Here is a 22,301-nt window from a genome sequence, read left to right on the forward strand (position 1 = left end):
ATTGGAGAAAGAAGAAAAAGGAGGTGAGGAAAGACAAATACTTTTTTTTTTGAGTTGCACATCACTCTCTCCCACTATAGCTGCAATTTTAGCTTACAATTAGGTTCAAAACTTACCTTGTACATACTTTGGCTTTACTCCATTCTAGCCTGCCAAACTATTTTCCAAAACTGGTTTAACTAAAACTCTTTCAAACACTGCTGCCAAGATATTTAGCTCCAAAACAGGAGGAAAAGGAAGAGTTGGGGTTTATTTCTTTTAAAAAGTAAAAGAAAATACTTAATCCTTTATGCTTTATCCAGAAATTAAAATATATGCATAACCAAAAAAGACTGAAATCCCTTCAAAATTAGGGCTTTGTCATAAAAGCACTTGAATTTACTACAGATTGTAGCCACATGGCACAATTCTCTCTATAAATATACTTTGAACCCCAGTTAGTGAAACAAAAAACTTTCAACTGTGCTAAGATAAAAAATATCTCTGCATTGATTCATACTGCAGTAATACTCAGCTCAGAATCAAGGCCTTAGACCTTAATCTAAAAAAAATTGATAACATGAGAAAAGTAGAGTTAAGCAGTGAAATGTGCATGTGTTGGCAGGTTCATCTGTTTTCCTACAGATGCACAATGAATATGCTTGACTGTCAAAATACCAAGAAACTCCTGTGTAGCTTCTGCTGGTCAAACAAGACCAAACAAGAATAAGGATGGAAACAGTCAGTACAGCTCATCTGCCAAACACACAGCCAGGTTTCTTTCATTGGCGCTTTTTAGACTATTCAGATTCAACATTTTCCTTTACACAGCAAATGCAACACGTTCAAGCACTGTCTTCACACTTCCCTCTTTTTGGCAAAGCTTCATGGAGGTGGATACTCCCTTTCTACGTGGAGTCACATGGCAAAGACAAGGGTAAGCAATAAAATTTGTTCTTGGGGAGATTTCCCCAGGAAAATCTTCCACTTCCCCAGGGAAATGGTGGATTCTCAGGTGTTGGGTACTTTTAGGATTCAGCTGCATGGGATGTTGGGCCATCTTTTCTAGACCATGCTTTTGCTGTGAAAGATTGGACCAGATGATCCTTGATGTCTCTTCCAAACTGGTTTTCTATGATTCTATGTTTCCATCAGCGGAAGATCCACAGTCAGTCTGGAATAAGAAATTCCCTTCTTTGGGTACTAAATTTTATGAAAACACATGTGCACACCATGAACAGTCCAACCAAAACCCTTTCATTTTATTTGAATTTCATGTTGTCATACGTAGCTCAATTTGCATAGAATACTGCCAAGGTAGATAGAGATGGGTGATAAAAAGTGCTGGAAAATATCTCTTTTTCTGACCATTACCACCAACAAAGAGTGAATGAATGCATCAGTCTCAGAGCTTGGAGATCAAAGCGGGACCAGCTGCTGAACTGTCAGCAAAATAAGTTTTGAACTGGAATCAGAAAGAAGGGGAGAGTTACGCACAACAACAGAAACCCCACTGATACCACAGAGCAACTGTCTGACTGCAGCATCTACAGGCAGAGCCAAGTTACCCTTGCTAAGTTTACACTGGCATTTTTTGCTCAGATGAATATTTTCAAAGATGTTTTCCCTGTCATCCAGACAAATCACTGTGCCTTGGTTCACTCCATGGAACAATCCTGAGGCATCCTTCTGTATGAAAGGGAATTTGGATATGTATTCCAGAACAGCAACCAAGTACACTCCAAGTGGTAATGGAAATTCAACCTGTGGCACCAGACAAAAACTAACCTGACATCCTCCCAACTGTCCCTACACATAGCAAAACGTAAGTGGTGTGGTCAGTGAATCCACAGCATCAGAAGTTTTCCTCTGCAGCTCCATTCCTGTAGAGCTGCACCAGGTGCTGAAATAGACACTGCCACTGCAGACAGATAATACTGAATGCTCAGGTGCAAAAGCTGCAGGCTGGTCTGCAACCCACTTGAATACAAAGGTGCTATTAGACTGTTAAGCTCTGTGCTGCCATTGCTTCATCAGCAGCCATAGCACAGCTGGAACTAAAACCTCAAGCCAGCGTTTCCACCAAAATACGTGGTGTACCCTAACCAGATACTCGCTCCTGTATTCTTCCCTTGGGCCAACATAAACATTTCTGTGGCACAAAAAGTGAATTAAACTGGGGAATGGAGACACACTGCGCAGGCACTAAGTCAATTTTGAACCAGATTGGTCTCCTGATACAATTTACTACAGAGCTGCACAAGTTCTTGTAGCAACACTACTGCAGGGTACACATGGAGAAGGATTGACTACTGTAGGCAAGACTTAAATATTTCATCTCTTTTTGGTGCAGCCTTAACTCAAAGTAAGGACAAGATTATTCTCAAGAAAGGCCACAACAGTCTGAATGGCAAGATTAAAGTCTGGAACATAACACTGCAGCAGTGTTGATGATGAATGACTCATAACAATGTGTAAAATCTGACTCCATCACTGGTAGGAACACATGCAAAAGACAAATCCATTTTAAGTAAACTTGGACAATTCAGTTGTTCAGTACACAGCATTACTGGTACATCTTAAGGGAATAGAGATATTTATAATGTAACAGTTACAAAAGTTACTTTAAGTCTTATTCCATTCCAAATTCTGTGAAATTAATTGAATTCTGACACCACACCCTGCACCCTGATGTGGCATTCACTCATGGAAGGCCAAATGAAACTGACTACAAGTTACTTGATCTGAAATACAAAAAGCACATTAAGGATACTACAGAAATAATACAGACATTATTAGTTCTGCTTTATTTCTAAGAAAACACAGCCTAGGTTCTATTTCAGCATGTCTTATTTTCAGTGTGCATACTCATTTCACTCCAAACTGCAGGAAAAAAGCAGCTAAGAAAGACAAGGACAGCAACCTACAGAGACTGCATTTGTATAGAAGGGGTTTATTTACTTTCTTATTTCAGTTTCTGTTTCCACAGTTTCTGGAGAAGACCATTATGAAAGCTCATCCCCACCACATGCTGAGATGGTGTTAATACATGAACTTGGAATTAAAGTAGGAAGTATTGCTCATATATCTAACTCCATACAAAGCAGACTTCTTCCCCTTCCTTTCGTTATAAATTTCTTACTGATGACTGTCCACCTGCTTCACAGGGCCTTATACCTTTTTAGTACACAGTGTATGCCTCAGTATTACAAAAGGGCTGCAGCAGGCATGTGGGCAGTACCTTCTTCCCACCACCCAAAGGCAAGCTGGTGCACTGTACAAGCCTGAGGACACACACAAACAACCACTCCTCCCAGTGCAGCCTGCTGTGGGAGCATATTCTGAAACATTAGTTTGAACAGCACTGTTTCACATTTTGCAACCTTGGGAGCGGGATTTTAACTCTATTGTTTCTCTCTTCTTGGTGTGAAGCATATCCCACTTCTCCATTTCTTGAAGGCCACTACAATATCAAGTATCACCTCTTCAGGCAAAAAACTATATTTCTTTTAATGTCTTCTACCTCAGAGTCTGTTCTCAGAACCTTATCTTTCTTTTCTGCCCAGTGATTTACCCAATTTATCAGCAAAACTGAACCAAGCTAAATACGTTTCAGCAGAACTGTATCAGTCACAAAAAATAGTAATGTCAAGGACTGCAGTATTTCTGATGGGGCAATCCAGACTTTCCCTTCCTGGGCCTCCAGAGTAGAAATCCATGTTAAATATTCAGCCTTATGCGAGTTCCCTGTCTGACTAAGTTTCATATCGAGGGAAACAACTTCTATAGCCTATCCAATTCACATATTTATTTCCCAGGTTAGTTTTGGGGAGACTTATTTGTTGTGGTTCCTGAAACCCTGCTTTCTAAGTTTGCTAAGAGAAATGCAGAAGTATTCCACACTGAAGCCAGCAGCCATGCTAGCTGTTCAGGAGAACATGACAGAAGTAGCACTGTGAATAAAGTTGCTTCATACTACCATTTCAGGTCTTCCTTCAGCCTTTGGATCTGTTTTCCAAGGGGGTGTTTACTATCAAAGAAGATTCTACATATAGCACTTGGAAGTGTCTCCAACTGCTCTGACTTTCCCTTTCAACTCAGATGATGTTTTCCAGAGTTTGTAGTCTCCTCCAGCAAGGTGGTGAAATCCAAAGTCACATATTTCACATGCCCTGCTGTGTGTTTGCAGAGTCCTGTTTCCCTCAACACAGAAGGAATCAAAGTACCAGCAGAGCTTCTTCCCTTACAGTTCCAGGTTTCTTTACAGCCACCCCTCCAGGGAACACTATGAGCAACATTCACATCATGCTGTTCTTTTGCTGCCTTTCTGCTATTTGCAAACAGCCATGATTAGCCAACTCGCTGTCTCTGTGCTATCGGCAATGCTTGTTATCAAATCCTTAGAAAGCAGATGGAACACTGAAACTCACACTTCTATTAGCTAGGTTCCAGCCAAGCTAAAATACTGTATTTCACTGTTCTTTTATGAAGATTATAGGAAGATACTTATCAAACTCACCATCCTCTACAGAAGTCACTTGTACCAGTCATCACATAGCTGTCTGGACAAATATGTCTCTGTTCATGAAAAAGCACAAGAAAATAATTTTGAAGAAAATAATACTCTAGAAAATTATAGTCTACTAATAAATGCAAATGAGAGTTGAGAGAGTGCTTGGGAAGGGGAGGGAAGAGGAAAGATATTTGCCACTTTGGTAATTTCACTGGTTCCTATGAAAATATTCTCTATATCTTCAGACAAAGAGATCAGAAACACGTCAAATATGCACTACAGGAGCTACAGTTAGATGTGACAGGTTACAAGTAAGAACTATCCAAAATTCTTCATTCAGAACCATTTCACATACAAGTCATTCACCAAGGCAGTCTAGAAGAGTATCACCAAAAGTGCACTTGGTAAGTATCATCTTGTTTGAAAAGTTACAGTTCCTTTATTTCGAGTCCAAGGAACAAAACTATGGAACTGAATTCTAAAAGACTTCATTTGTTGCAGGAAAAGAATGATTCTAAATGCCAAAACTTCTAAAGTTTGAGGGATACCACTGTCATGGTCAAAGTTTTTCAACTACTGAAAACTTTGTCACTTCAGAGACAAAGATGTTCTAAAAGGAAGTGAAGACAAAAATCAGAGGATGTAAGAGAAATTACAGTGTGTTTTACAGCTATGTGGAGCATGATAAATAGTTTTTTCCAATGGCTGTACAATTGAAGCAGCTCCACTGCTCAGTCTGTTCTCTCCTCTGTGTCTGTTCCTGAGCTGTGGCTGCAGAGCCATGTGTGTGGCCATTCCAATTGGAATAGGGAACTGATCTTCAAACAAAAGTATCCCAAGAAAAGAGATTAATGTTTCCTAATCCAGTTCATTGCACAGAACAGCAAGCAGCTGTGCAGGCACAGAGGGATGGTTATAGGAGCAGGAACAAGAGATAGCAGGCTGGAGCAAAACATAAGAGTTCCTTATGCTGACATTGCTTCAGTAAGAAATGCACAAATTGTACCTATGAGCCCATGCAGGCTCAGAAAACTGCTTATTTCACAGAGCATAGTGGATACATTTTAATTAATTTCGATGAAAGAGTGTAAACATTCACTTTACATAATCAGGAAGCTGATTTAATTTATTGTGTGTGAATAAAAATGCAACATAAACAGTATTTAACTGCAAATTCTGCTCATTTTGCATCTGGTTCATTGAACTAAGTGCAACCCATCTGTTACCATATAGGACAGAAAAGCTGTCAAATAGGGAAAAAAAAACCCTCTTATTTAATACAACTCTAAAATTATTTGCTTAGACAGCTAATGAAGTGGAGTATATAGGCAATTAAACTCCACAGAAGACTTTGCAGAGTACTGTAAAATTGAATAAAGGTTTATAAATGTTTGTAAGTGAGACAATTAGAAATACAAAATGGGGTTATTAAGTCTGATGTTGAAACTATTTCAAAATAAGACACATGCATAAATTAAAAAATAAATTGAAACAGTCTAATAAATTATTTCTAAGAGCTGTACATTGCATGGGAGACTGCAAAACATTTTGGACCAGATACTCAGAAGCACTATTCCACTAGGGAATAAATGTTGAGACAATTAGAACAGATTTCCTTCACTTAGAGAAAGTACATTACAGGGCTGATTTTTCCCTCTCAGTTTCTTCTCTCCCTACCATGCAAAATCCACACAATGATTCCCTCATTGCTCTAAGACATTCATTCTAGCAGAACACCTCATGGCAAATGATAAATTACTACCACATGGTATTTTTCAGCATCAGGCTCTACCACGATGATGAAAGTTGCATTTTCATGGGACAAGTGGGATTTCTCCAAATGATGCACAAACATCTACTTTTTAACTCCTGAAAACTTATAGTAATTGCCTCAAAAATCTAAAGGTGCCTAAGCAATAGCTGGTTGACATAATCCCGAGAAAAAGTTATACAGTTTCAGAGGTTGGGCATTCAAAAGAGAGCAGGAAAAACTAAGCAAATGTGGAGAAACGAACAAAAAGCAAGACTGGTAGGAAAGTCATATATTAATATCATATTGTAATTGGCAAGCCTACAATAAAAATAAGCTGTAAAATCTGAATGTATGATTTTTGGGAGTACGTGTGTTTGGGCAGGGCAGTGGAAGATCACTGATTAGTCTGCATGATGATCTTGGCCTAGAGCATCCATGAACTCAAGTTCTGGCGTGACTGTCAAGCACTTCAGCAAAATAAAACAGTTATTGTTCCTAATTAGGCAAGCAGTTTTTAACTGTGTATTGTTTTTAGATAATAAAATATACTTAATAAAGGAAGAAACAGAGAACACATCAATTGTGAAGTCACAACACTTTCCATATAAAACTTACTTATGAACATGTCATTCCTGCAAGTATTTAAATACTTTCAGCATCCAAAGTATGCAGTTAAATAATTTTGGTGTCCATTGTCGGATTGTTCTAACTATTTATTTTTTTGTCAGGTCAGCAAGAGTCAAACCAAAGACCACAAAGTAAGATCTTCCTTCTAGTGTTCTGTAAGCAAGTCAGCACTGAACGTTCTACTTATAATACATTCAATTTTCCTGCCTTTTTCTAGACACCTGATATGACTTATAATGTTCCATGCAGCACAAAAATTTATGCAGAATGTGAATGAAAACCTAAAGCTCTCAGATAATCTGGATCTACCACAGGTCTGAACAAACCTGTTCAAACTCTCAGGAGCACACACCACGTGACTCACCATTGCTTCTCTATGCAGCATCTCATCTTCAGCTACAAACTACCACAGGCAACCTCACAGTGCTCTTTTTTCTCATGTTACTGGCATAATGCAAATTTGCCACTGCTCCATCTCCACACATTGCTCATTATTTTCCTAGATGTTGATGAAAAACCCTGGGAAAACCTCTGGAAAAACCCCTGGGAAAAATTCTATAAAGCCCAGGAAATAAAAGGAAAAGTCCTGGAAAAGCCTCTGGAAAAAACCCTGGAAAAATCCATGGAAAAACCCCTGGAAAAACCATGTATTTCCTGGAGCAGAAAACCATGAAGTTATTCCGTACAAACTGATGTAAACACGAAGTATTTACTGCACTGAAAAAAAGGAGCTGGGAAACAGCAAAAACAGCCCTCTGAGACTATGAGGAACAGCAACTCACATTTGAGGCTTCCTTGGGAGATATTTTAATCTTTTTAGTAGCAACTATTCTGACCAATTTGGGTTTGGGGCACTGAATAAAACTAAGAGAAATGATAAAATACTTGTCAAAGGATGGCAAGGACAGGTACATAGGCTACCTTAAAACAATGAAAACCTCAAAGCAGGTCTATTATATACAATAGGAAGTCTCCCCATGGATGGTGTTTTAAGAAGCACTGATTTCTATTGCTCTGGACTTCTCCATCTCACAGTGAATACTATAATTGCAAATTTCATAGTGTTTCTAACCAAGCACCAGGTACTTCTTGGTAATTCATACATTTGAATTTTTAATATTTAATCTTTTTTACTGATCTAGTTTAAGATAAGCGCAATTCTTCTCTTATTAGTTTGCTGGCATAGCAATTTACCTAGTGCATACTCATGCCTTCTTGAAAAATATGTTTTTTAAAAAAGCCAAATTCATAGATGTAGAAGGTGCCTTCTACAAACAGGCCTGAAAGATGCCTTCAGCTCAGGACTTCCCTCTTCACTCAGGATGAGACCTTGTCCTGCCTGTAGAACAGCCCCTCTTTATCAAAAAGTGCCCAGGGCCCCGCCTTGAGTCTTCATAAAGAAAGAGGGTGAGCACAGGTTGGTAAACAGTGTAGAGAGATAAGGCATCAAGATTTTCTAAGAACATATTGCTGAGGAAAAACAACAACCACAGAACATGTAAATTACTAGGTACCTATTATTGCACATAACAAACCTGATGTTTCATGATACTTCTTCAGTACTACCCTAAAAAGTTCTCCTTGTCTTCAAATCCTTGCAGCAAGAACAGGGCAACTAAATTCTGAAACTGATTGTAGTCAAAGACTTACCAATACTTTAAAGTTAGACTGTCATTACAAGGATCAAAAATACTGCCTACTCATCTAAACTAATGGCTCCAAAAAGCACACCGAAGCACTATACCTTTGAAAAGAATCACACATGCATGCTAATTCTATATATCCACAAGACTTTCATCTAATTCACAGTGCTGAAAGTTATTTCCTGGCAAGTCACATCCCATCATTTTCTCTCGACTACATGATAGTCCAAAATCATTTGAGGGCAAAATAAAATCAATATCAGACCAAATAATTCATAAACAGTGTACTCAGAGGAATTAATTTAGTCCCTCACAGGAGTAATCATATACCTGTACAGTATCCAAATGTTTCAATTTCCTTAAATAATATGGAGACATTTCTCAGTCTAAGGAGACTGAAAAAAGGACAATAACAATCCCTTCCAAATTCTGTTTCAATGATTATTTATTCCATAACCACAATGTGCATGGTACTGCACAAACAAAATAAAATAAGCACAATTGCTTCCCCATGTTGTCAAGCAGCTACAACTCCAGGCAAAGAATAACCAACCTCCAACAAAGTGAGCAAGGAGCAGAGATCAGCTACACGAATTCACAGAGCTACAGAACAACTTATGCACATCATTCACTGTGACTACAATAAAGGAAATGAAGATTATATTGCACTGAATCCAACTCCCTCTCCCTAAAAAAGTCACTTAAAGCATAATGTTCTTTAAAGCAAAAATAAATTTATTCCATGCATTTCTCAAAGAAAAATATTCTGGAAAGAAAAAGCACAGGTGGAGTAAATTTGTACATTAAATACGAACGATGGAAGAAAAATCTGGCAAACTCACTTGGTACAATTTGCCTTTTTCTCATTCCAGTCCCAACTGGCAAATGTTCCCTAGTTAAGCTAGCTCCCTGCAGAAGATTATTTTGCATTTTGCCAGTTGACACCTTTCTATGTTTTGTTACCTTGCTACAACAGACAAATACACAAAAATTCTAGTAACCAATTAATTGGATTAATGCAATCATCCCTTTCTAGTAGTACATCTGACATCATAATTTTCAGAAATGAGGTCATTTAGTGAGAACAGCAATGCAAGAAAACTGATGTTACCATCACAGAGGCAAAACTACCCTGCTATTAGCAATAGAGGGAACTGCAGCACAACACTGATCACCAACACTGACTCTGCCTGTTTTGACTGCTTATCAGAAACAGCAGATGCTGTGTGCACTCCACTGCACAGGGAACAGAGAGCACCAGAACCCACCTCCCCCCAGCAACTGCATGGAGGTCTTTTGGGTCACCTTCATTAACTACTGGTTGTGGAAGGAAAAGTTAACTCCAAAAGTGAAAGGGAAGAACCAGATCCAGCGAGCAATCATGATGATAACATGATGTATGATTGCTTCCTCCTCTGTGGCTGGTTTACTGCTACTTGTCAGACACATGTAACCAGTCAGACACAATGAGAGACTATACTCTTCCAAAGTAAGTGTTGTAGAAGTCATCCTATGGCCCGAATTTTAATGTAAATAAGCTTTAGATAGTGTTTCTAGAAGCCATAACCCAAACTAGAGCAGACAGTTGTCATCAGAGCTCTGATGCTACTATTCCATACCATTCAAAAGTTCATTGCTGTCTGGGCAAAATTTTGAGAGGCTCCATCTGTCTTAGAGATTCTATAAACTTTACAATATGTGAATGGAGATATATTTCATTTGTAAGGACTTCTGTTATTAAGTTGAACCATAAAATGTTCTACTTCATTTTTTTGCTTAATTCTTCATAACAGATGTTGGGGGGCTGCTTACATATATTCACAACCATCACACATATACTTGGGAGTCCATGTGCTCTAGGACAGAATCTTTACAGCTACAGTAAAGAAAGGATAGCTATGGCAATTGTCTATGTATGCTATGCCAGTAGCACCTCTCCACCCTCAATAAACACAGGCTCAACATCAGACATTCAACTATCAATGTTTTAGACTGTCACAACCTGCCCACCCTATTTTTTACAGGGGTTCAGTTCATAGTGAAGTGAGAAGGAGGGATATTCATGTATGCAACTGCTGTAGATCATGTATTGTCATTAAAAGACCTGGAACAATCATCTTGCAATCAGAATGCTTTATTTGAGGTAATTTCTTCTCCAGTTGTGTGTAGAACAAGATGTCCTGAAATCATCCTGTGGTCAGTCACATTTCCCATCAGTGTCGTTCATCCATTCAGAAATCTCTCATTCCACACACATGCAATCTGATGCAGGAACTCGTGAAAACAAGGACAATCTAAATGATCTTTTCCTTGGAGTATGTCCACTTGGATAAATAAGAATTTTGAGATCAGGCAAGACAATACTGTGATCTTGGATGATTTTCAGCAATGACTAAGCTTAGGAGTCCCAGAAGCCACTTTACTAGTAACCTTTAAAACTCTCACTGGAGTTGTAGTGGCAGATCACTTATACAAATGCTTTTCCCAGCAGAAAGGAGGACACATTTGTCTTTTTCTGAAAGTTCAACTGTTTGCTTCCAAGAGCCCTGTCAGTTGAGTTACCAATATTAAATTTCTCAGCTACTAAACCAGTGGGATGAAGTTCTCCCCAACTGCAGAGCAAACAAAAGGATGAAGAATTGAGAAGCCTGAGGATCAGAATTGTATCATGATGCTCAAGAATCAAGGGCCATGTGCTAAATGGTATTATGAAGATGGACACTTTCAGACACATGAAAATCTACAGACACAGAAACATGGTTCCAAGCACTTTTTACTATAGTGTATAATTTTGAATAATTTCAGCAACATATAAAATGATTTTTAATATCTTAGTATGGAAAAAGCTAATATGAATGCATGAAGTTCTGCTTTGAAGCCACAAATATGCATTGAAATGGCATTGCTAGCTTTCTACACCTTTGGCTATATGGCATTAATAGATCCCTAACTAAAATATGCTAAGTGCATTAATTTATTAACACAATTCTCTCGGGCACATGGTGTGATTTTTCAGGCTGTCCTGTGCAGGCCAGGTATTGAACTTCAATGACCCTTGTGGGTTCCTCCCAACACAGGATATTCTGTGATTCCATGGTTATTAAGAAAATTGAAACTCATTTTGATTTAATCTGTGTGTACAAAACTAGAAACAGCTACCTTGTCATTTATCTTAGCAAGTACACTTTTGTGAGATCAGGAACCTTGGTCAGACCATTTATGCACGTACACAGTAACCAACATACTGAGCTTCAGGATCAAAACTTCATTGCATTTAAACTTGACAAAGTGCCAGGTTTCATCCACATCTGAAGAAACAAACGGCATTTTAGTAACATCACTTAGAAGACTACTCCATGCATGAATAATGACTATCACAACATGTGGCAAAAGAGTAAAAATGCATGTCATTCATACAAAAAATCACTGCATTTTTCATAAGATACCAATATGGCTACTTATGTCTTTGTGGGGCTGTTTTATTTCTGTGCCAATTTGTATCAGAACCCAATGGACTGGGGTTTAGAAGAATTGTGTGGTCAGGGGAAGAGTAAAATGAAATCAATTGCAGACATGAAGATCTTACAGGAACAGGGCAGGCAGGCACCATTTCTTTTTCAGTCTGGGCATGTAGTACATCATAGATGTCAATGAAAACAAACTTTTGTGTAGGCATGATGCCTATTTTTGATGTTTTAATGCCATTAGGTAATGCAAACCAGAACTCAAAACATTTTCCACAGAGTTCCAGGACCCACTGTGTACTGAGTCTGCTCAGTGTCTACAGGAACTTTGATAGAATGTGTTTTGTCTTTCTAGCATAAACAAACCACCATCAGCTTGTTTCAATATATACAAGTTCTCTATGCCGTGATCCTTTGTTTTACCTTCTCCGTCTCTGAAACATCCAGATGCCTCACAATAGATTTGTTTTTATTTTAACTGGAAGAATATAAAGAAAGAAGTTTGAAAGCTTGTCAAATAATGTTGGGTATTAATATACTTGAAGTAGAGGGTAGGCTTGAAGAAAGTCCTTTCACACCTTAGGTCAAACTTCAGGAAACTTCTGCTCCTTTCCTAGGTAAGTTGCTGGAATGATATATTAAGCACTAGCATAAAAATCAGCAGAAACTACATGTGCTGTGATGCTGTCAGAACTGAAGTGGTGTGAGACCCTCCCCTTCCCCAAACCTAATGTAATTCAGCCAAATTAATGGAGTTCACCCAGAGCCTGCATCCAATTGATAATGCTCTATCATCCAAACAGTATAACAAATCTCAACTGATACCAAATATTTTAAAGTGGAAGGATTATGTTCTGCAGCTTCTGATACCTTAGATTTTAAACTTATTTAAGTTTAAAATCTAAGGTATCAGAAGCTGCAGATCTTATTTTACTTATTTTACTGAACTCGTTTTCTCCAGCTGTCAGTAGCATTATATGTAGGGTCATATATTCTTCAAACACATCTCTAGATTTAAACATGCAAAGTTGGCAGAAAGGAACATTTCGTAAACTTTTTCCCCACAGTTAGGGATCTGTACTTACTTCAGGCTCTCCACAGAAGTGTGACATCCCCAACTACCCAAAACACATGAAGAGCTGGGGTTGCAGAGCTGGGGTCGCACTGTGTGCTTTGGGTCAGTCACACCTGCACGGACCACACCTCCAGGTGCGGCAGTGCCTTCAGCGAGCTCGTCAGAAATGCAAGGAGGGGCGTTTCACCCATCGACGCCCCCAGCCCTTTACAGTAGGAGCAAATGCCACCCCAGGACCAGCAAGCAAGGTGCCACACGTGCCCAGGAGCCCTCAGGAGCCTTTCCCTTGTGCCACATGCAGCCCCGCGCCCCCCGGCTGCCGCAGCCCGGCGCCGGAGCGGCGGCCCCCAGGGCCAGCGCCCTTCTTCCCACCGCGGACTTTAAAAGGCAGCAGCGAACTCCTGTGCGTCCCTGCCCGCGCAAGCCGCCCAGCTCAAGTTACCGAGTTTTTCCTGGGAGCGAGGCGGGAATCAGCGCCCCTCCGGCCGCACAAGCCGGGCTGGAGCTGGGACTGAGGATCCCTCCCCACCGCGTCCAAGCCGCCGAGCGGCCCCGACGGCGGCGTTCCCCCAGCCCCTCGCCCACGCGGTCCCGAGGAAGGAAGGAAGGCGGAGAGGGGAGCCACTTACGCGGCCCAGGCACGGCTCCCGGCGGCTGAGCGGCGCTGCCAGCGGCGGGGCTCTCTGGGCGGCCAAAGCCGGGGCGCTCCTCCCCTCAGGGAGCCCCCATGCCCGGCCTTCCCACACGTGCGGCGGGCAAACCCCACCCTGCCGACCCCCTGCCCGCCCTTCCCTCTCCTCCTCCCCTCCGTGGCCGGGGCAGTGCGCTCCGCTAAGCGGCGCGGGGGCGCAGCGGGGATGGGAGAATTCCCTGAAGGGTCGGACCGCGTTCCCCCCCATGTACACCAGGGGAGGGAGGCCGGCCCGCCGCGGCACCGCGGTCTCGGAGCCTGTGCGGACATCCCCGCTGCCCCCGCCCTCACGGCGCCTCCGCGGGAGCGACCATTGGGGTCCCATCCGCGACGCTCTCCCACTCCTCAGTCGCAGCAACCACGGGCTTCCCTAGCCTTGCTTTGCCCCGAGTGTTTGATGTTCCGCTCGCGAATAGCCCTGGCGGGGGCTTCGTGAGTGATACGCCCTCGGAAACAATTTCCCCGCAGCATCATAGGGGGGAGCCTGTGGGCATTTGCCTGCCCTGGCTTTGTGCGGGAGGCAGGAGGAGGGGCTGCTCCAGGGCCGACCTTTGCCGCTTGCGGATCTATTTTCCGAGGCACCTTTCAGAAGCCGGTGATGGGATTTTGTAAGGAAGCTCCAGGCAGTGGTGACAACGAAGGTAGAAGTGCCGCTCTGTCAGTCCTAGCAGATAACACTTTCTATACTTGTTTTGGGAAACATCATAGGCAACATTTGCCTGATGACAGCAGAGAGTGCCATTGGATGGGTAGAAGTACAATGCAGCTTCTTTTCATTCTAGTGTTGTCAAGCACTGCCTTTTCCTGCAAGCCTTGTCATATTTGTTCAAGATAACTGGAATGGCAGCTCTATCTATCCACAGATTGGAGAGTGTTAAATGCTTCCCTCTTTTTCAGCCTAAATAATTCAAATAATTTCTCTCGGCCAGATATCTTTAAAAACTCATTTTAAGGCTAAGAATAGCTACTGCTAAGATCAACGTTGAGAATATCCAGAAGTCATCATCTTTTTCTCTCTGCATATATTCTACTTACATAGGTCCTTTCCTTTTAACACTATAATCTGAATTGCCCAGCTGGTTCAGGGTGATGATTATCCCACTCTGCTCTGTGCTGCTGCAACCTCACATAGAATATTGTGTGCAATCTTGGGCTCCAGAATACAAGAAGACTATAAAGCTATTTGAGAGTGTTCAAAGGAGGCCTACAAAGATAGTGAAGGGTCAAGAGGGGAAGGCATTTGAGGAGAGGCTGAGGTCACTTGGTCTGTTGGACCTGGAGCCTGGAGGAGACTGAGGAGATGTCATAGCAATATTCAACATCCTCATGTGGGATAGCGGAGGCACAGGTACTGACCTGTTCTTTCTGGTGACCCAACAGGACCTGATAGAATGGCCTGAAGTTGTGTCAAGGAAGGTTTAGGTTAGATGTTTGGAAAAAAATTTCACCCAGAAGGTGGCTGGGCACTGGAACAGGCTCCCCAGGGAAGTGGTCACTGCACAAAGCTGTCTGAGCTCAAGATGCATTTGGAAAACGCTCTCAGGCACATGGTGTGACTCTTGGGGCTGTCTTGTGCAGAACTGGACTGTGATGATCCTAGTGGGTCCCTTCCAACTCAGAGTACTCTGTGTGATTCTATGAATACATAAAATCCTTGGACACAACTTTACAAATTTTGGCTATGGATCTGCTTGTCTCATTTTTATGATATTCTCTCACTAGCTATGAGATGGATGTGTGTACGTATATGTGTAAATATGTACATTACATATTCATATACCCACACACATGCATCCCTACTGTCAGGAACTGCCTTTTAAAAAATTCCATCTTTAACCTGGCTAGGTTTTGCCTTTCTCCTTCTACAGGGAAAACTCCTTCAGAACTGTGTATCTGAAAGAAGTCAGACATCTATAACTCTGGTTGAGTTCTCATTCCGTGAGTCTCTTTCTTCTCACAGAAGATCATATAGAGGGCCAATCTGACAAGACAGGAAGAGGAGAAACATATTTGAGGGGGTGACTTTTTAGTGAATTAGCACTTCATAAGTGAATTTATGGCTATAAATTAAATTGTGCTTTGTTTGCAGAAAAATAATCATGGACCATTCTGTTAAACATTTATGTTGTGTTCCCTTGTAGTTGGACTCCTTTTACATTGAAATTCTCATTAGAATTTTCCACCTTTCCTTTCCTGAACATTTCAAGTACAGTGTCATCAGCCTACTAAGAAATAGCTACATCAGTGAAGTAAGCCATGCAGTGAAGATTTTTATCAGAATACACATCGGTTATTGGGAGGAATCATGTGAATAAGGGGCAGCCTATTCAACCAAAACATTAGCAATCAGAAAGTTATTTGTCTTTGCCCTTCCATGTGTGCAGAACAACAGTTTTGACTAAATATTCCAATCCATATCAGGAAATTATGTATGTGATACATAAAATCTTCTGAATACTACTGAAGAGTAATTTTTGAGTAATTGAATTTGTAAACACAAATGTCTCACTAAATGCTCTGTATATCACATTACATGTGAGAAGTCAGATGTAAAAATAATTAAGCTCAACAGAATAAATTAGTCTCACCAAATCTGTGATACAAAATTATTTTTGTGAAGTTTCCAGCATATTCTTGCTGTACTGTATGTGCTTTTATTGCATGAATATTAAATGATCATTCTCCACCACATTCTTTAGCTGATAAATGCAAGGAAATTTTTATCATATACAAAACAAAATGAAAAAACTACTCATCCTCTTTCTTTCCCTCACTCTTCATTTACCTGAGTGAAGCAATTGAAACCTAAGACTGTGTTCTCATTTTGAAAATTCTAGTATTATCCTCTGTTGATGTGTTCCTTTCACTTTCCTGTTTTCACTGTGGTTTTGTATGTAATTGTTTCTGTTCTGAGTCTATATTATCCTGTGTGTCCTGTTGACAGGAGGAAATGTTGAAGAGATAGTACTAATATACTTAATGAACCTATAGTAAACTTAATCTCTTGAAGTTTAAACTTGTGAGCTGTGCTGGCTGATGACCTGGGGGGAGTTGGCTAAGCTCTAGCCTCCTCCCTCTTCACCACCTAGCTCATGGCAAAGTTATTCATAGACAGTGGTCCTTTGAGGAATGTAAATGCTGTAAAAATGAAGGCAATCTTCCTTGCAAACAGGTTAATGCTGATATGGCCATGACAGAATTCTGTAGCAGAGCAGAAGGTTCATGTTTTGGCTGCCTGGACTACATTTACTCATTAGATAACTAAGAACTTTTATTATGCAGGATAGATTTTCCTTTAAACTTCTAAAATACAAACACAGAGGGGAAAAAGGTTTGTAAAGGAAAAAAAGAAAAGCCAAAAAGTATTTTTAATCTCTGTAAGTAATTAATTACCCATTTTTAGGGAAAAAAGAAGTATGAGGATTTTAAATATTTATATGAATACTGAATGACAATTTTTAATAGTTGGGGATTGATTTTCTTTAGAAAACTTGTCCGTGTAGCACCAAAAATGAATTATTGCTTTTCCCCAGTAGGAAAAAAGTTCTAGCAGGACTTGATCCTCAGCTGCCAAAAGCAGGCTTGCCATTTGAGACTTCCAGGGGGTGTGCCGAGGGGAGTGTAAGGGGGAGTGGCAGGAGAGCTGCAATCATCTCCTGTTTCCAGAGAACGGCACTGAGGTAACTAATAACTACCTCCAGCCACCCATGGCAAGTCTCAGGCATTGAGCAACTGAGGCCATGTCAATGAAACTTCTAAAAGGAGAAGGAGCATGCCAAGAAACTTGGCCAGACTAGTCAGCAAAGAAAACATACTTTTTGTTTCAGTTTTCAGCAGGTTGCTGATGTATTAACCACTGCTTAGCAATCTGTGTTCACAGGCTCAACACAGTCTCTTCTGGGATCAGAATTTGCTTAAGTCCTTAGGGTTTGATTAGCCATAATGAATCACATGAGTGGCCTCAGTAAGATAGTATTAGGTGAACTGCTGAGGCTGAACCAGCAGCATGAATTTGGCCCATTTAGGGAAAAAAATGTATCTTATGGGATTGTGAGGGTTGGCTTCTTTTCATCTCTTCTACTTTTCCACATGACCTGTGCATCGACTTGACACCTTAATTTGTCTGAGAGAAGTTAAGGAGGTAATCTCTTAAATTAAGTTGGGGTACTGATATTGGTTTTCTACTTTTTCTAAGGCATGAAATAGCTGCAAGTTTTTAAATCTCATCTATGTGGAGCTGCTAGTTAAATTCAGAAATTGTATGCACTACTTATGCATTTATGCATCACATGCATTACTAAGTGGAGTTCTGCACAAAATTAGCATCTGCCAATGCAGGCTTGTCTGGCAAGGGGAGCAGCAGAAAGAGAGCTACAACGTGTTGCAGCAGAATTTAAATGCAAAAGCTTAAACGTGGTCCTGTAGAAGTGGTGCTGTCGAGTACTGTTACTGTCATCAGTTCTGCAAGCTCAGAATAGCTTCTGAACCAGAATCTTTTCTTCTTTCTCAGCATCAACAGAACCCATAGACTGTATGATTTCATGTCCTCAGACACTCAGCTGTTTTGAAGCATCCAGATTTTCAGTTTAGAGGGAAGAAAGTACCTTGCCTGAGATTTATAAAGAAAGCTTGAATAACCAGATACAAATGCCATCTCATTGGGCTTCTGGGATTCCTGGAAAAAAAGTTCACACTTGAGAACAAACTGTTCTGTGTAAAAGTTTGTATGTTTCTGTGCAAAGGATGCCAAGGTTATCTTTTAACAAGTTTTTGATTCTGGATTCTGGTAACTATTTATATAGAGCTTTGTGTCTCTGCTGTTACATTTTTCCTGACATGTGAACTTGGTTCTCCATGAGTCTGGAGGCACTTTAACACTCCATGTCAATTGTGTACTGTAGACAGATGATGAGAAACATGAGCTGCTCTACACATTTCAGTCAGACAGTTAATTTTAATGCCAAAGGCAATTCTACATCAAGGGCACTGGTCTTTAATTAATTAACAGTCTATTACTTTGATGTTCACCATACATTTTAGTTTCAGTTCAGCAGTTTTACACTGTATCCTTGATCTCCTTCTTATCACAACCTCCAGCTCTCCTAAATCAGTTTCTGTGGTTCAGCATGTCTCTTCTGCTCAGAAAACTGACCAAAAATTTTTAAAAGTCACTTTTGAGAATAAAGTAATACTTTTAATCAGCTTTCCCAGGAAGATTTCATTGACCTTTGGGTTGCTGTGCAGTCCCTCAAACAGCTATTCTTCCCCTTCTCTGTGGCCGAAGATGTGAGAGAACTTCCCACAGTAAAAGGGTGGGAGAGAGCAGCCAGATGTGAAAGACTTAAACAGCCCTTCTGCCCTTGCAAAAGAAAGAGCAGAAATATTCCCCAAGGAAAATAATGTTTACAACTGGGGCTTGTAATTGACTACAGAGATGTCACAAATTCTATGACTACATACATTGCATATGTCTTTGCTCATCAGTGTTCCAATGTGTATGCTTTATAACTGAGTATACATTATGCATATATGTGCTCTGAAGTTGATTAAAATGACATGTTTGCAGCTTTTTGATGAGATGAAGCTAAATTTTTAAGTGGTAAGGAAGATTTTGGATATTGCACAGAATTTTTCTTCATGATTTAGAATGTTTGCTCTTCAAGTTTTTTCTTCAAAGAAAAATATCACATAGATAACTTCCTTCAACTGCCACTGGCACCCACAAAATGGTGGTATTGTTCCACTCCTGCAGTTCCTATTCATCAGGAACAGATGATATCACCATTGACAATGTATCCTGCAAAATTTTATGAACCCACCAAAGGATTCTAAGGTATTAAATCTAGGGTATTATTCATATGATGGATTTGTACCCACCACCTTTCTGTACACTGCTATTTGTTTTCTTGAATAAAAGTATGAGTCATGCAATATTATTGTTTTCTTCTTTTGATATTTGAATTGTTCTGAGCTTAACTGAGCAACAAGTGATAGAAGGCTTTATTTTTCTCATGTCATCAATAATTATATTTTTTCCCCTCTAGCCACCCACATATGTACTTGAGTCCTGCCTGTGGCCACTCATGCAGGAGGAGTAAACAATCTACTGCATAGAAAGCAGTGAATCACGACTTCAAATGTGAATGAGTATTGGCATAATACATTTCTATATATCTGTTTGCATTATCATTTCTTATTCTTTGGCTGATCTTTACATTTGTTAAAATGCTGATGTGCAAGACACCATATAGTAAGATTACTAAATACATAGAAACTGCAAAGAAAATCTTGTCAAAGAACTGCCAGCTGTCACAAGACAATTGGCCTCATCAAATCCTGCTTCAAGATGTATATATATTATACTGAAATCTGCAGTGCAAATCTTCCAAAAAGAAGGTTTTTATCACAGCAAATAGAAGACTGGTAGGAGATATGGTTGCAGCATATATTTGAAAGGCTAAGTTTTGGGAAGAGAGACGAATTGTTTATGTTGGCAAAAGAAGATATTGGCACAAGAAGCCCATGAATATATTTGGCTGAGATGTATGAGTCAATATCTAAATTTTTGTAGTAGTGATATATGTGGAGAGGAGAAATAATGTAACTGGTCTCAAAATGGAGCGGTCTGATTTGTGAAGATCATATAGGGAAGTAGTTCACAATAGCTTCATGATTTCCAGAAGATCCCCTTCAGTCCTTTGTCTTTCTGAAAGGGTGGATGTATTTTAATTACAAAAGTAGTTTTGGGGAGAACTATCTATGTTAGTTACATTGCCCAGGAAAGATTAGGCCTAAGCACAATGATTTAGAGACAACTTGTTTTTTTATTTTCGATGTACACTTTTTATAAGAATGAGCACTCATGGACTTGATTTATTTCCCACAATTAAAAAGAGTCCAGGAAAAAGAGTGTGTTAGTATGACCCAAACACGCAAGATATCCCACACAGAGCTGAACTCAACTTGTTACAACAACACTGAGGATTAACAGGCTGGCTCTAAATGCTTTATAAGACATAGAAATTAACACCCTGCAAGTGCCTGTTGGACACAGACTGTACTGGTTTAAAAGCAGTTCTTTGCAGGGTAATTTTTTCATCACCACCAGAAGTAATATAGAGCATGACCTATTAATCCTGGTATTGAAGACCTTCCAGCCCCAAGTTTAGTGGTATTCATTTTGCTTAAAAATAGCAGATTTCTCGTGCTAAAGCTAATGGTAACAGCTGTGGTGCAGTGTCTAATCTTGCAACTACTACCGTTTACATAGTAAATGCCTGTGAATATAAAAGTCAGAAAAGGTGCAGCTCTCTCTCTGTAACTTTTGACTTGGTCTTTTCCTAAGAAATCCTGTGTTATGCAAATTTCACAAAACTGAGAATCTGTGTTCAAGATAGATGCTTCAGGCTACATGTTGAAACAGAATGACTCATCATAACCAGAATCATATAAGCAGCTTTTTGGTCACTGAAGTACAAAAGCTCCAAGTTGTCTCTCTAAAAGGGAATATCAGAGCCTCACTGCTCTGTTGTTAAGAGATATTCCTGTTTCATCCTCAGGTGAATCCATAGACAATTTATATTTTTATTCTTTCCTAGAGTATCAGTAATATCCTCTAGTTGGAATGACCTTCCCTCACCCTTTTCTTCTCAGATATGTTTTCAGGAAGTTACCCTATTCTCGCTCTGATTTTATTTTGCCAGGCTCAATAAGAAAAAATCTTTCAGTCTTCTCTTGTGCAGTAAATTCTTCATATCCCTAATCAAGCTAATTGCCTTTTCTTACACTCATTCAAAGTTAGTACCTTTTTCTTGAATATGGATGAAAAGATTTGTAGACTCTTTCATATAGGAGCTTTCCAGGTCCTCTACACTGGCTACAGGACACTAGTATTCCTGTATTTCTATACAGCATTCAAACCAGGATTGTGTTGGCTTTTATTGTGTCTGAACTACAGCTTCAAGAAGTTGATTTATTCTTTTTACGTGCCATTTCAGATTTGTAGAAAATGTTTTATGTATTTTAAACACCTGGCTCATGGAAGTATGAAAAATGGAAGGTGATTAAGTCTTTTATTCAAGTAGGAGAACCTTAAGACAAGGGGATAATTCAGACAAGATTACTTTGAAGAAGAAATTGGGAGTCCATGCTAGAATAATCAGAGTCAAACTGCTAATACTGAAACTTCAATCTGACAGAACTTCAGGGATTTAGTAAGAAAACGTTACAGAAAGCCCGAGTAGAGGAAAGTGAAAAAGAAACAGGATTTCATAGCAAAGGCATTAAGTTTGAAGTCTGCCACCACACAAGTGAAAGGGAAGCTAGCCTCAGTAGAAAGAAAGAAAATGCATATTGCTTGGTTTACTAAATTCAAGAAGAGGGATCTTGGATTTCTCCCACCCTCTTGTGTCAGATTCCCTGGTCTCTAGTAGAGGTTGTGCTGACATTGCAGCATGCAGCATGTTGTTTAGGTGAGACTCTCACTTTCTTTTCACAGCAGCCAAAAACTTCCCGAAATTCTCTCTCTCTCTCTCTCTCTTCACTCCATCAATTGCC

The 22,301-nt window shown here is 40.0% G+C and overlaps 1 protein-coding gene across 1 annotated transcript in view; it reads right to left on the bottom strand.

Annotated features, from left to right (window-relative positions):
- The window catches only part of SLC7A2 (solute carrier family 7 member 2), a 53,451-nt gene extending 39,759 nt beyond the window's left edge, over positions 1-13,692 (bottom strand). Inside the window, exon 1 of the mRNA XM_058803470.1 lies at positions 13,684-13,692. The gene's annotated coding sequence lies outside the window, so the exon portion shown is untranslated. The remainder of the gene's footprint in view (positions 1-13,683) is intronic.
- Between the last annotated feature and the right edge of the window lie 8,609 nt (positions 13,693-22,301).

Source organism: Ammospiza caudacuta, chromosome 4 (assembly GCF_027887145.1).
Source record: "Ammospiza caudacuta isolate bAmmCau1 chromosome 4, bAmmCau1.pri, whole genome shotgun sequence".
Classification (NCBI taxonomy): Eukaryota; Metazoa; Chordata; class Aves; order Passeriformes; family Passerellidae; genus Ammospiza; species Ammospiza caudacuta.